This window comes from Triticum urartu, chromosome 6A (assembly GCF_056163025.1).
Source record: "Triticum urartu cultivar PI428250 chromosome 6A, HENAU_Tu73, whole genome shotgun sequence".
Lineage (NCBI taxonomy): Eukaryota > Viridiplantae > Streptophyta > Magnoliopsida > Poales > Poaceae > Triticum > Triticum urartu.
Genome location: NC_141878.1, coordinates 524,481,543 through 524,498,162, shown reverse-complemented (window position 1 = coordinate 524,498,162; position 16,620 = coordinate 524,481,543). Strand labels below are relative to the sequence as shown.

The 16,620-nt window shown below is 47.5% G+C and overlaps 1 pseudogene; it reads left to right on the top strand.

The window, feature by feature from the left end:
* The first annotated feature begins 14,786 nt into the window (after positions 1–14,786).
* LOC147966055 (uncharacterized) lies at positions 14,787–16,277 on the top strand (annotated as a pseudogene).
* The last annotated feature ends 343 nt before the right edge of the window (positions 16,278–16,620 follow it).

The window sequence follows — 16,620 nt, the reverse complement described above, 5'->3', positions numbered from 1 at the left end:
GATATAGTCGACAGATGTGAAGGCTGCCAGTTCTACTCCAATATGTTGCACAAACCTGCATCAGCCCTGAAGACCATTCCACTCGTCTGGCCCTTTGCTGTTTGGGGATTGGACATGGTAGGTCCACTGAGGACTGGTAGGAGTGGTTTCACTCATGTGCTTGTAGCAGTCGGCAAGTTTACAAAATGGATCAAAGCCAAGCCTATTAAGAATCTTGAAGCTAGTACTGCTGTCAGCTTCATCAGAGAGTTGACATTCAAATATGGGGTTCCACACAACATCATCACCGACAACGGATCGAACTTCGATTCTGATGAGTTCAGAACCTTCTGCGCCTCACAAGGCACACGAGTCGACTATGCTTCAGTCGCCCATCCCCAGTCGAATAGACAAGCAGAAAGAGCAAATGGCCTGATTCTCAAAGGACTGAAACCCCGACTGATGCGAGATCTCAAGCACGCAGCGGGCGCCTGGGTTGATGAACTTCCATCAGTTCTTTGGGGATTGAGGACAACTCCCAATCGGTCGACTGGCCGAACTCCATTCTTCTTTGTCTATGGAGCTGAAGTTGTTCTACCGAGTGACTTCTTCATAATGCACCACGAGTTGAGCTCTTCTCTGAAGATGAAGCAGAACAAGCTCGGCAAGACGCAGTCGACCTCCTAGAGGAGGAAAGAGAGATGGCCTTGATCCGGTCGACCATTTATCAGCAAGACTTGCGTCGATTCCACGCTAGACACGTGAAGGGTCGAGCCTTTCAAGAGGGTGACTTGGTTCTTCGAGTGGATCAGCAAAAACCACACAAGCTCACCCGGCTTGGGAAGGTCCCTTCATTGTCACCAGAGTGCTCCACAATGAAGCATACCACCTTTACAATGTCGATCATAAGAAGGACGAGCCACGGGCTTGGAATGCGGAGCTGCTCCGCCCCTTTTATACTTGAGTACTCGTTCGAATAAAATGTAATAAGAAATACCTTTGTAATTTGTTTATCAAAAACAAGAGCTTTACAGTCCTCTTGAATGATTGTTGTTGCTTTTATTTGCGTCTGAAATCCCCCAGTGGGTGACTTAGCTGCGAATCCATTTCGCCTAAGTTCAAAAGAAAATCCTACCGAGTGGTGAGCAAGCCTCTCACTCGGGGGCTTAGCTGCGAATCCATTCAGCCTAAGTTTAAAAAATCCTACCGAGCGGTGAGCAAGCCTCTCACTCGGGGGCTTAGCTGCAGTCCAGTACTCGCCTAAGTTTAAAAAATCCTACCGAGTGGTGAGCAAGCCTCTCACTCAGGGGCTTAGCTGCAGTCCAGTTCTCGCCTAAGTTTAAAAAATCCTACCGACTGGTGAGCAAGCATCTCACTCGGGGGCTTAGCTGCAGTCCAGTACTCGCCTAAGTTTAAAAAATCCTACCGAGTGTGAGCAAGCCTCTCACTCAAGGGCTTAGCTGTAGTCTAGTACTCGCCTAAGTAAAAAATCCTACCGAGTGGTGAGCAAGCCTCTCACTCGGGGGCTTAGCTGCAGTCCAGTACTCGCCTAAGTTTGTAAAATCCTACCGAGTGGTGAGCAACCCTCCCACTTGGGGGCTTGGCTGCGAATCCGTTTCACCTAAGTTTGTAAAATCCTACCAAGTGGTGAGCAACCCTCTCACTCGGGGGCTTAGCTGCAGTCCATTACTCGCCTAAGTATGTAAAATCCTACCGAGTGGTTAGCAAGCCTCTCACTCGGGGGCTTAGCTGCAGTCCAGTACTCGCCTAAGTTTGTAAAATCCTACCGAGTGGTGAGTAATCCTCTCACTCGGGGGCTTAGCTACAGTCCAATACTCGCCTAAGTTTGTAAAATCCTACCGAGTGGTGAGCAACCCTCCCACTCGGGGGCTTAGCTGCAGTCCAGTAATCGCCTAAGTTTGTAAAATCCTACCGAGTGGTGAGCAATCCTCTCACTCGGGGGCTTAGCTGCAGTCCTGTACTCGCCTAAGTTTGTAAAATCCTACCGAGTGGTGAGCAACCCTCCCACTCGGGGGCTTAGCTGCAGTCCTGTACTCACCTAAGTTTGTAAAATCCTACCGAGTGGTGAGCAACCCTCTCACTCGGGGACTTAGCTGCAGTCCAGTACTCGCCTAAGTTTGTAAAATCCTACCGAGTGGTGAGCAACCCTCCCACTCGGGGGCTTAGCTGCAGTCCAGTACTCGCCTAAGTTTAAAAAATCCTACCGAGTGGTGAGCAACCCTCCCACTCGGAGGCTTAGTTGTAGTCCAGTACCCGCCTAAGGTTTAAAGTTTGTCCCTATCCGCAAGGACGACGAGGTACAGGTCGACTGCAACCTTCCCCTTAGGAGCTGCGCCACAAGTACAACGTACGCTCCATCCCTATCCGCACGGACGATGAGGTGCAGGTCGACCGCAGCCTTCTTCTCCGAGCTACGCCACAAGTACAACGTACGCTCCGTCCCTATTCGCAAGGACGACGAGGTGCAGGTCAACTGCGACCTCTTTCTTCGAGCTACGCCACAAGTACAACGTACGCTCCATCCCCATCCGCAAGGACGACGAGGTGCAGGTCGACCGCGGCCTTCTTCTCCGAGCTACGCCACAAATACAACGTGCACCCCATCCCTGTCCGCAGGGACGACGAGGCGCATGTCGATTGAATTCTCCACTTCAGGGCTACATCCCGAAGAGCAAATTCCATGCGAAGGTAAATACAAACATATTCAGAAATAAACCAAGTTCAGATAGATCCTAAAAATTCCAGGCGGCGGATCAAAAGTATTCGAGCATCAAGCCCGAAGGAGTTTAATGGTTATAACAACTACTTGGTATCACGAGGCAAATTTAAGGCAAGTTTAAATATCAAAGTTTGCATTCAGCAGGAGGAGGGCTGGCAGGTTCAACGAATTCGTCCAAGTCAATTCCATCTGCAATCCGAGTGGCGGCAGCTATGAAAGTCTCCATAAAGGACTGGAAATCATGTATTTTGGTGTTGGCGACCTTGATCGTCGCCAGCTTATCTTAGCGAGCTTCCTTGCAGTGGACTCTTACCAAGGACAACGCCACGTCAGCACCACACCGGGCAGAGGACTTCTTCGACTCTTGCACTCGACCAGGAACCTTGTTGAGGCGAGTCATTAGAGATTCGAGGTCATTTTAAAGCGTCGCCCTTGGCCAGAGTGATGAGTCGATCCATGAAACTGGCACCTTCAGACGAGCGAGCTAACTTGTGACACTGGCGACACGGGATTCCATTCGAAGCACATTCATGGTAGCCTCGTCGCTGACTGGAGAAACGTTAGGGTCTAAACCCGTCTCGATCCGTCTAGTTTGCTCGTCAAAGTTTTGGCAGAATTCTGTAGTCAAAGAGTTAGCGAGTCGACTGGACAGGACTAACTTGCAAACAGTAAATCAGTCGGATTAAAAGGAGTACCTTCCAGCATAAGAAAGAGCTTCTTGGCAAGAGTTCTCAGATAAGCTTCCACGTCATTTCTCTTACGAGCCCTGGATTCCAGCTTCTCATTCATAGCCATCTTATCCTTCTTGAGACGAGTTACCTCTCGGTTGGATTCAGTGAGAAAGGACTTTAGCTTGCTTACTTCTTCTTCCAGCACTCCGACCGAAACCAGCTTCTGGTCTGCAAGTGCAGTCTTATCTTGAGCCTCCTTCTGTGCTGCTGCAAGGTCCAAGTCCTTCTTCTCCAGAGCCAACCTCATTTTCTCTGCAAAATAAGCAATCGGATCAAACAAGAGATCGAAGAAATATTTTCAAGGACGATCGACGTGAGCAGTCGACAGGCAGTTACCTTCCATACCAGCAGCTTCATCTTGAGCTTTCTTCAATTTTTGTTGGGCCAGCTCCAAGTCAAGGTTGAGTTGCCTCTGCTTCTCCTCAAATTCGGTGAACTTGGAAATGAGAGTACAAGATTTCTGCAGAAGGTAAAAGACATGTCAATTGACAAGATCAAAGATTATTTACTTCCGAGTGAATAAAACTTAAAAGTTTACTCAGACCCCAGTCGACTGCCCGCAGTCGACCGCGGTCTCGGGGACTACACCCAACGGGTGCACTTGGCATGCCCCCACTGATTCAGACCCCACTCGACCGGTCCGACCGGGTCGAGTAAAAAAAGGAGAAGACTATTCAGACCCGGGCCGACTGCCAGCAGTCGACCGTGGTCTCGGGGACTACAACCAGTGGGTGCACTTGACGTGCCCCCACTGGTTCAGATCCCACTCGGCTGGTCTGCCCGGGTCGAGTGGAAGAAAGGAAAGTCAAAAGTACTCAGACCCCAGTCGACTACCCGCAGTCGACTGCGGTCTCAGGAACTACACCCACTGGGTGTGACACCCAAAGGGTGCACTTGACGTGCCCCCACTGGTTCAGATCCCACTCGGCCGATCTGCCCGGGTCGAGTGGAAGAAAGGAAAGTGAAAAGTACTCAGCCCCCAGTCGACTGCCCGCAGTCGACTGCGGTCTCGGGAACTACACCTACTAGGTGTAAACTATTCAGACCCCAGCCAACTGCCAGTAGTCGACCGCGGTATCGGGGACTACACCTAGTGGGTGCACTTGACGTGCCCCCACTGGTTCAGATCCCACTCGGCCGGTCTGCCCGGGTCGAGTGGAAGAAAGGAAAGTCAAAAGTACTCAGACCCCAGTCGACTAACTGCAGTCGACTGCGGTCTCGGGGACTACACCCAGTGGGTGCACTTAGCATTCCCCCACCGGTTCAGATCCCACTCGCCGAGGCCGAGTGGAAGAGCGGAAATACTAAAGGCAACAAAACACCCAGTGGGTGTATAGATTCGACGCAAACAATTAGAGATTGTATGAAAGAAAATATTTCAGGTAGCATATCCTAATAGAACAAGGTCAGTCGAAAGCCAACTTACCTGGACATTGGCCCGAAGAGCCGCGCTGGCATCGTAAGCAGCCTGGCTGTTGTCGTGCACCGTCTTCATCCGCTCCATCATCACACTAGCTTGACGGATAGCCTCCACAGCAGCGTCCGACTGGCTTTCCGGAACATGATAGTTGGTGAAGAAAGGAGCAGATGGCCCAGATGCGGCAGCTTGGAGCTCTGAGGCATGGGGTTGGACGGCTGAAGGAAACACTGGTACAATCAATGGTGCAGGGCGCTCACTCGACAATGGGACAACAAAAGTTACAGAGGCCCCACCTGCATCTTCAGGTTGTTGGATAGTTGGTTCCGTCATCAGTCCCGGCTGAGATGTCTTGCCAGCCGCTACTTTTTTGTTCTTTCTGGGCCTCGGGGCCACATCTTCATCATCATCCGGAAGCTCGATAACGTTGGGTGGGGCTGCAAATAAATCAGTCGACCCCTAGTGAATCGCCATAATTTAATTGACCAAATAATCAAGAAAAAGATCACGAGAATTGTACCTAGGTTGGAGGTAACTGCGTCTTCCATTTCCTCGTCTCGGTATTGGCGGGACGAAGTTCCAGAGGTAGTAGCACTGCAAATTTCAGCATTCAGTCGGTTATGTTTTGTTGCTCGAGTCGACCAAAAGATCAGGTCAGATGGTTACCTAGAGATGGTGGGAATGGTCACTTTGATTCTGGGCAAAGCCATCGGCGGTTTGGAGGATGCGACCTTCAATGGTTTCGGCGCTGGAGGCGGCGCGGTCTTGAGCTGTTTCGATACCTTTTCAGTCAGCACCGGAGAAGATGTCCGAGGGCGCTTTGAAGACTGCCCAGTCGGTGCGGCCACCAGGTCAGGGATGCTTGCCGGGTCGTGAGCGTGCTTGGACCTCCTTTCTCTGCGAGGAGGCGAGTCGACCTCTTCTTCGTCACTCGGGTCATCGCTCTCCTCGTCCTCCTCTGCATCCGAGTGCCACTCGCCGCTCTCGCCCCCGCTTGCCTCTTCCTCGACATTTTGCTCCTGCACTCCATTGGACATTGAGTACATATCAACAAGAGCCTGAAAGACAAGGAATAAAAGAAATACAATCGACCGTCAACAAGAGGCTACATAGTAAAACAAGAAGACACTCGACAATGAAGAATCTTACCTGCTCCGGCTGGCGCGAATTGTCGAATGGAACCACCCTCCTGGAACCCCGGGGATTATCCTTGTTGCCGGTAATACCTCTCAGCCACTGCTCCACCGTGTCCTCACTGACATCCTCCGGGTGGATTCGAGTGGAGTCCTTGAGTCCCAAGTACATCCACATCGGATGGTCACGAGCTTGGAGTGGTTGGATGCGTCGACTGAGGAAGACCTCCAACAGGTCCATACCGGTCACTCCGTCGCGAACAAGTTGGACAACCCGCTCGACCAACACCTTCGCCTGCGTCTTCTCCTCCGGGATCACTCTCAAGGTGGAGGGCTTCTCCACTCGAGCCATGGAAAAGGAGGGAAGTCCAGTCGACTGGCCTGAGGTCGGCTGGTCCTTGCAGTAGAACCAGGTCGACTGCCAACCCCGAACCGAGTCGGGAAGGATCATAGTTGGGAAAGTGCTCTTGTTCCTCATCTGAATTCCAAGACCTCCGCACATCTGTATCACGTGCGTCCTCTCGTCACTCGGGTTGGCCTTCTTAACCGTCTGAGAGCGACATGTGAATATATGCTTGAAGAGACCCCAGTGTGGTCGACAACCCAAGAAGTTCTCGCACATAGACACGAAAGCGGCAAGGCACACGATGGTGTTTGGAGAAAAGTGGTGGAGTTGAGCCCCAAAGAAGTTCAAGAAACCGTGAAAGAAAGGGTGGGGAGGCAAAGAAAACTCGCGATCGACATGGGTGGCAAGGAGAACGCACTCACCCTCCTGCGGCTGCGGCTCAGTCTCAATCCCCGGGAGCCGCGCCGATTCATGGGGGATCAGTCCCCCCTCAACCAGGTCGTCGATGTCATCTTGACTGATTGTCGAGCGGATCCAGTCGCCCTGGATCCAGCCAGGCGGCAGGCCGGACCTCGACGAAGATCCGCCCCGGCTGGTCTTCTTCTCTTTCGCCTTCGCCGTCGCCTTCTTCGCACGCTCCAACGCCACCGTCTTCTCCTTCCCCATGGAAGCGAATCGAGTTCGAGCGGGGCGACGACGCCGAGAGCAGAAGCAGGCACAGCAGAGAAATCTGAGGAGGAGGAAGAAGAATGGGGGCACACTGTTCAAAAGCCCCGGTCCGACGCCTTATATAAGGTCACTTCCGAGTGACTGGCTTGTAGGACCAGACGATCTTATCAAATCCCGCAACAGTAGCGCACGATACGTGGCAAAAAAGGTGGCGCGGAGATCGAGGCATCCTGCCTAATCCGTCCTGATTACTGCGGCCTCCCCCGCCCGGCGCGCTTCCCAAAATTCGAATCCCGTGAAATCCGCAGACAGCAGAACAACCCGTCAGACGGAAGATTTTTCCCATATCAACACTCAAAACTTAACAACGAAAGTTCACTCGACAAAACCAAGAATGGATCAAGGCGACTGAACAAGCACTTGAAGCCATCATGAATGTTCATTAGACCTCTGGGCGAGACATTCTCAAAGCATAAAAGCCGAATCGGAGAGATTATCAACTCCTTCTCCACTCGGACCCTGAACCATTCGGGGGCTAATGATGAAGGAGTGTACCTAGGGTAGGCTCATAGACCTGACCTAGACATCCTCCCCTAGGACATCACCCTAAAGCCAGGATCATTCGAAGGGTACCATCATCCACTCGACCAGAGACATTCCACTCAGAAGAATCAATGTCACTCGACCGTCGCAGAAGTCACTCGACAGACAGAAGAGCTAAAGCCACACTGCATGAGCAACAGTCGAGCATTTACTTATAGGCTTAATTGTCATTTATAGCACTTTAGTGCGGGCGTTACCAGTAACATTCTCTCTCCAATGTACCTTAAACTCTCTGTGACATGGGTTGCCTGGGGTCCTGCCGCACTCTATATAAGCCACCCCCCTCCACAGGCACAAGGGTTTGCACCCCCTATGACACACACGCATATAATCCAGTCGACCGCCTCCGGGCTTCGAGACGTAGGGTTGTTACTTCCTTTGAGAAGGGCTTGAACTCGTAAAACTCGCGTGTACAACTCCTCCATAGCTAAGATCTTGCCTCTACATCCCTACCCCCCATTCTACTGTCAGACTTAGAACCACGACAATGACCTCTCCAAATCCACTTTCATCAATATAATCATCATAAATAGGCGGCATGCAATCATCATAGTAAATTTTCTCATCAAGACTTGGGGGACTAAAAATATCATCTTCATCAAACATAGCATCCCCAAGCTTATGGCTTTGCATATCATTAGCATCATGGATATTCAAAGAATTCATACTAACAACATTGCAATCATGCTCATCATTCAAATATTTTGTGCCAAGCATTTTATTGACTTCTTCTTCTAACAATTGAGCAAAATTTTCTGAACCATCATTTTCAAGAAAGATATTATAAAGATGATCAATAATATGATGCAACCTCAATTCCATTTTTTGTAGTTTTCTTTTATAGACCAAACAAGTGATAAACAAGAAACTAGAAGATTCAATTGCAAGATCTAAAGATATACCTTCAAGCACTCACCTCCCCGGCAACGGCGCCAGAAAAGAGCTTGATGTCTACTACGCAACTTTATTCTTGTAGACACGTGTTGGGCCTCCAAGCGCAAAGTTTTGTAGGAAAGTAGCAATTTTCCCTCAAGTGGATGACCTAAGGTTTATCAATCCATGAGAGGTGTAGGATGAAGATGGTCTCCCTTAAACGTACCTGCAACCAAGTACAATAAATCTCTTGTGTCCCCAACACATCCAATACAATGGAAAATTGTATAGGTGCACTAATTCGGAGAAGATATGGTGATAAAGTGTAATATGGATGGTAGGAATATATTTTTATAATCTTAATAATAAAAACAGCAAGGTAGAAAATAGTAAACCGGCACAAAAACAGTATTGCAATGCTTAAAAACAAGGCCTAGGGTCCGTACTTTCGCTGGTGCAATCTCTCAACAATACTAACATAGTTGGATCATATGATTATCCCTCAAAGTGTAACAACGAATCACTCCCAAGTTCCTATTAGCGGAGAACAAAAGATAGGAATTGTTTGTAGGGTACTAAACCACCTCAAAGCTATTATTTTCGTTCGATCTATTCAAGAGTTCATACTAAAATAACGCAAAGCTATTTTTTCCGTTCGATCTATCCTAGAGTTCGTACTAGAATAACACCAAAGCATATTCATATTCATAATACTAAATCCACACAAAGAACTACAAGAGTGCCCCAAGATTTCTACCAGAGAAACAAGGACAAGAACGTGCATCAACCCCTATGCATAGATTACCCCAAGGTAACCACGGGAATCCGCAAGTTGAGTGCCAAAACATATATCAAGTGAATCAATACGAGACCCCATTGTCACCACGAGTATTCAATTGCAAGACATATATCAAGTGTTCTCAAATCCATAAAAGTATTCAATCCGATAACCACGAAATGTCAAAGGGAAAAACTCAATTCATCACAACAAGATAGAGAGGGGAAAGCACCATATGATCCGACTATATTAACAAAGCCCGCGATACATCAAGATCGTAACAGCTCAAGAACACGAGAGAGAGACTGAGAGAGAGAGAAAGAGAGAGAGAGAGATTAAACACATAGCTACTGGTACAAACCGTCAGCCCCGAGGGTGGACTACTCCCTCCTTATCGTGGTGGCTGCCAGGATGATGAAGATGGCCACCGGAGATGATCCCCCCCACCGGCAGGTGCTACCTCTTGAGCATGCGCTGGTTTTCCCTTGAAGAGGAAAGGGTAATGTAGCAATGTAGCGTAAGTATTTTCCTCAGTTTTTGAGAACCAAGGTATCAATCTAGTAGGAGATAACACACAAGTCACCTAGTACCTGCACAAACAATCGAGAACCTTGCAACCAATGCGATAAAGGGGTTGTCAATCCCTTCACGGTCACTCGCAAAAGTGAGATCTAATAAAGATAGTAAGATAAATATTTTTGGTATTTTTGTTGTATAGATTGGAAAGTGAAGATTGCAAAATAAAATAAATAGGAAACTAGAATTGTAGATCAGAAACTTATATGATGTAAAATAGAAGATTATATGATGGAAAATAGACCCGGGGGCCATAGGTTTCACTAGTGGCTTCTCTCAAGATAGCATATATTACGGTGGGTGAACAAATTACTGCCGAGCAATTGATAGAAGAGCGCATAGTTATGAGAATATCTAGGCAATGATCATGAATATAGGCATCACGTCCGTGTCAAGTAGACCGAAACGATTCTGCATCTACTACTATTACTCAACACATAGACCTCTATCCAGCATGCATCTAGAGTATTAAGTTCATAAGAACAGAGTAATGCATTAAGAAATATGACATGATGTAGAGGGATAATCTCAAGCAATATGATATAAACCCCATCTTTTTATCCTCGATGGCAACAATACAATACGTGCCTTGCTTCCCCTACTGTCACTGGAAAAGGACACGGCAAGATTGAACCCACAGCTAATCACTTCTCCCATTTCAAGAAAGATCAACCTACTAGGCCAAACTAAACTGATAATTCAAAGAGACTTGCAAAGATATCAAATAATGCATATAAGAATTCAGAGAAGAACCAAATATTATTCATAGATAAACTTGATCATAAATCCACAATTCATCGGATCTCGGCAAACACACCGCAAAAAGTATTACATCGAATAGATCTCCAAGAACATCGAGGAGAACTTTGTATTGAGAACCGAAGAGAGAGAAGAAGCCATATAGCTAATAACTATGGACCCGAAGGTCTGTGGTAAACTACTCACACATCATCGGAGAGGCTATGGTGTTGATGTAGAAGCCCTTCGTGATCGATTCCCCTTCCGGCAGATCGCCGGAAAAGGCCCCAAGATGGGAATCTCACGGGTACAGAAGGTTGCGGCGGTGGAAAAGTGGTTTCGTGGCTCCCCTGATGTTTTTAGGGTATAAGAGTGTATATATAGGCAAAAGAAGTACGTCGATGGAGCTCCATGGGGCCCACAAGGGTGGGGGGCACGCCTACCCCTCTGGGCGCGCCCTCCCGCCTCGTGGCCACCTCGCGGAGTTCCAGACTTCAACTCCAAGTCTTCTGGATTACTTTCGTTCCAAGAAAGATCATCGCGAAGGTTTCATTCCGTTTGGATTCCGTTTGGTATTCCTTTTCTGCAAAACACTAAAATAGGCAAAAAAAATAGAAACTGTCACTGGGCCTTCGGTTAATATGTTAGTCCTAAAAATAATATAAAAGAGCATATTAAAGTCCATTAAACATCCAAAATAGATAATATAATAGCATGGAACAATCAAAATTTATAGATACGTTGGAGATGTATCAAGCATCCCCAAGCTTAATTCTTGCTCGTCCTCGAGTAGGCAAATGATAAAAACAGGATTTTTGATGTGAAATGCTACCTAACATATTTTTCAATGTAATTTTCTTTATTGTGGCATGAATGTTCAGATTCGAAAGATTCAAGACAAAAGTTTAATATTGACATAAAAATAATAATACTTCAAGCATACTAACCAAGCAATTATGTCTTCTCAAAATAACATAGCCAAAGAAAGCTCATCCCTACAAAATCATATAGTTTGGCTATGCTTCATTTTCGTCACACAAAATGCTCCAATCATGCACAACCCCGATGACAAACCAAGCAATTGTTTCATACTTTAGTATTCTCAAACTTTTTCAACTTTTACGCAATATATGAGCGCGAGCCATGGACCTAGCACTATAGGTGGAATAGAATGGTGGTTGTGGAGAATACAAAAAAGTGGAAGATAGTCTCACATTAACTAGGCGTATCAATGGGCTATGGAGATGCCCATCAATATATATCAATGTGAGTGAGTAGGGATTGCCATGCAACAGATGCACTAGAGCTATATGTGTATGAAAGCTCAACAGAAGAAACTAAGTGGGTGTGCATCCAACTTGCTTGCTCACGAAGACCTAGGGCAATTTGAGGAAGCCCATCATTGGAATATACAAGCCAAGTTCTATAATGAAAAATTCCCACTAGTATATGAAAGTGAAAACATAAGAGACTCTCTATCATGAAGATCATGGTGCTACTTTGAAGCACAAGTGTGGAAAAAGGATAGTAACATTCCCCCTTCTCTCTTTTTCTCCCATTTTTTTGTTTGGGCCTTCTCCTTTTTTATGGCCTCTTTTTTCTCTTTTTTTATTTTTTGTCCGGAGTCTCATCCCGACTTGTGGGGGAATCATAGTCTCCATCATCCTTTCCTCACATGGGACAATGCTCTAATAATGAAGATCATCCCACTTTTATTTACTTACAACTCAAGAATTACAACTCGATACTTAGAACAAAATATGACTCTATGTGAATGCCTCCGGCGGTGTACCGGGATGTGCAATGAATCAAGAGTGACATGTATGAAAAAATATGAATGGTGGCCATGCCATAAATACGATGTCAACTACATGATCACGCAAAGCAATATGACTATGATGAAGCGTGTCATAATAAATAGAACGGTGGAAAGTTGCATGGCAATATATCTCGGAATGGCTATGGAAATGCCATAATAGGTAGGTATGGTGGCTGTTTTGAGGAAGGTAAATGGTGGGTTTACGGTACCGGCGAAAGTTGTGCGGCACAAGAGAGGCTAGCAATGGTGGAAGGGTGAGAGTGCGTATAATCCATGGACTCAACATTAGTCATAAAGAACTCACATACTTATTGCAAAAATCTACAAGTCATCAAAACCAAGCACTACGTGCATGCTCCTAGGGGGATAGATTGGTAGGAAAGACCATCGCTCGTCCCCGACCGCCACTCATAAGGAAGGCAATCAAAGAAACACCTCATGCGTCAAATTTGTCACACAACGGTTACCATACGTGCATGCTAGGGACTTGCAAACCTCAACACAAGTATTTATCAATTTCACAATACTCAGCTAGCATGACTCTAATATCACCCTCTTCATATCTCAAAACAATCATCAAGTATCAAACTTCTCATAGTATTGAATGCACTCTATATGAAAGTTTTTATTATATCCATCTTGAATGCCCATCATATTAGGACTAATTTTATAACCAAAGCAAATTACCATGCATTTCTAAAAGACTCTCAAAATAATATAAGTGAAGCATGAGAGATCAATAATTTCTATAAAATAAAACCACCACCGTGCTATAAAAAGATATAAGTGAAGCACTAGAGCAAAATTATCTAGCTCAAAAGATATAAGTGAAGCACATAGAGTATTCTAATAAATTCCGATTCATGTGTGTGTCTCCCAAAAGGTGTGTACAGAAAGGATGATTGTGGTAAACTAAAAATCAAAGACTCGAATTATACAAGACGCTCCAAGGAAACACATATCATGTGGTGAATAAAAATATAGCCTCAAGTAAAGTTACCGATAGACGAAGACGAAAGAGGGGATGCCTTCCCAAGCTTAGGCTTTTGGTTGTCCTCAAATTTTACCTTGGGGTGCCTTGGGCATACCCAAGCTTAGGCTCTTGCCACTCCTTATTCCAAAATCCATCAAATCTTTACCAAAAAACTTGAAAACTTCACAACACAAAACTTAAAAGAAAATCTCATGAGCTCCGTTAGTATTAGAAAACAAACCACCACTTTTAATGTACTGTAATGAACTCATTCTTTATTTATATTGGTGTTAAAACTACTGTATCCCAACTTCTCTATGGTTCATACCCCCCGATACTACCCATAAATTCATTAAAATAAGCAAACAACACATGAAAAACAGAATCTGTCAAAACAGAACAGTCTGAAGCAATCTGACTAAATCGAATACTTGTGTAACTCCAAAAATTCATAAAAATTAGGACGACCAGGAAATTTTTTATATTGATCTACTACAGTTGTAATTGGTATTTTGTCGCTCTCTGGTAAAAAATGGAAATTATTTTCGTGAGCGCATACTTTCTATTTTTATCAGCAAGATCGAACAACAATCACCCAAGAAGATCCTAAAGGATTACTTGGCACAAACATTAACTAAAACATAAAAAACACAATCGTAATAGAGGCTAGATAAATTATTTATTACTAAACAGGAACAAAAATGTAGTGATCTGACCTCAAACAGTCAAATCTCTGTGCATAACTGTCATCCCTGGATCGGTAATGCTAACACTCACAGTACTTCGAAGGATTTATAACAGAGTAGCAATCACACACTTATTACATCGAATGTCTCAAAAGAGAACTTAATACCATAATATGGCTTAAGCCATTTAAATAAGATAACAACGGAAGGCTTGGAAGATAAAGTGAGTCCATCAACTCCAATGGCATACCTGAGTGCACGACAAACTGATGGATAAGTCTGTGTACTAGGGTCGTTGTGGGGCTGCAGCACATAGTCCTTGTGGCAGTTAGGATAGAGTTCCTGACCATCAAGGACTAGCAGTTAGGATAGCATCTTAGACTAGCATCTTAGCAGCATCTCAGCATATGCTTGGCTGGCTAGTAGCCTATAAGTATGTATCCCCAACCCCTCAGGTTGGCATGGTATTGTGTGAGAAATAAACCAACGAAAATTGTCCCAACTCTCCTAGTGTCATCCACAAGTATCAATGCTCAGGTTCAAAGGTCTAACAAATGGTATCAGAGCCAAGTTACCTTGTACCCTGAGCATTTCCTGTGAGCAGCCTAAGTCGGTAGCAGCAGCTGCTTCGTCTGCCTCTGGTTACCTTCCACCCTCCGGACTGTCGAGCAGCAGTTCGTCTTCAACAGCCTCCTCTTCACGCAACAGCCCCCCTGCAGCGATCCATGTCTGCAGGTCGCTCTCAGCACATGGCTACCTCGAGCATACGGCGCTGACAGGAGGCCGAGCGCGCCATGGCAGAGGAGTGTGAACGAGCAGCTGTAGCAATAGCTGCTGTGGCAGCAAGGGTGTCAAGGCTGGCAGCAGCGGAGCTGGCAGCGGCCAAAGCGGAGGTAGAAGCAGCCAGGGCAGAGGTAGAAGCAGCAGCAGCAGCAGACGCAACATGTGAGGCTACGGCGGATGCCAAGGTACTCCGTGGCAGCTCCGGCAGCTTCGCGCCTGCGGACGACGGCGTTGAGGCAGACCGCACCAAAGTGGCGCAAGAGCGGACGGCATAGTGGGCAGCCGAGCACGCCCGCGCTCTAGGTGGACGTGCGCACCGCGACGGCAGCTGCAACGACCAGGACCGCGGCCTCTACAAGGTCTGAACTATGGTCAAGGATGTTGGTCCCAGTGCTGGGTGGCCTACCCTCACTAAAACCAACTACGTCGAGTGGGCCAGGATCATGAAGATCAGGCTCCAGGTGCGGCGCATGTGGGAGGCAGTCCAGGACAGCAATGTCGACCACCAAGAGGACGACGAGTGCTGGATGCCCTCATCGCCGCAGTCCTGCCCGAGATTCAGTTCTCGCTTTCCAGCAAGCGGACTTCCAAGGAAGCTTGGAACGCCATCACCGCAGCACGCATGGGCAGCGACCGTGCTCGCAAGTCCACTCTGCAGGCACTTCATAAGGAGTGGGAGAGCCTGGGTTTCAAGCCAGGTGAGGACGCTGATGACTTTTCTCTCCATCTCAACACTCTTCTGCAGAAGTTGGTGAAGTTTGGCGATGCCACCTACACCGAGGAGAGAGCTGTCAAGAAGCTTTTCTGGTGCATCCCCGAGAAGTACAAGCAGATGGCTCGGTCGATCGAGTCTTTGCTGGACCTCTCCACGATGACAATCGAGGAGGCGATAGGTGGCCTCAAGGTCGTCGACACCAACGAGCCACAACCTTCCTCGGGGTCCATCACCACCGGCGGTAAGCTGCTCCTAACTCGGGAGCCGTGGGATGCCAGCCTTGGTGATAGGAAGAAGGGGGAGCCTTCTTCCACGACGGGCGGCCGCAAGCGTGGCAAGTAGCGTAAGACGCAAAGAGGCCCCCCGGGCAGGGCACAAGGACGTGACAAAGGTGACACCCGTGGAGGCGTCAAGGATGGCACCGCTGGCAAGCCCAAGCCGGCACAAGACAACAGTTGCCACAACTGTGGCCGGTTTGGCCATTGGGCCAATGAGTGTCGGCAACCACGACAAGGTCAGGCTCACGTCGCACATGCGAAGAAGGAGGAGACGGCTCTGTTTATGGCGCATGCAAGCATTGAGCTATCTTCAGCGATACCAGTCGCAAAAGCTCTCATCCACCTCGACGAGCCAAAAGCACACGCTCTTCTCGGCGATGGCTCCGGGAAGGACAAGACTACGGGGTGGTGCCTCGACATTGGTGCCACCCACCACATGACCGGTCGAAGGGAATTCTTCATCGAGCTCGACTCCGATGCGCGAGGCTCCGTCATCTTCACCACCAAGACGGGAGAGCACCGGCTGCTCACCGGTGTCTACTACATCCCCGCGCTAAGGAACTCCATCATTAGCTTGGGACAGCTGGATGAGAACGGCTCATGCGTGCTGATTGAGCATGGGGTCCTACGCATCTGGGATCGCCAGGGTCGCCTTCTCGCCAAGGTACCCAGAGGTGAAAATCGACTTGATGTCCTTGATGTGCAGGTGGCACTACCGGTCTGTCTCGCTATCCGTCGGGACGACGAGGCGTGGCAATGGCATGAGCGCTTTGGGCACCTCAT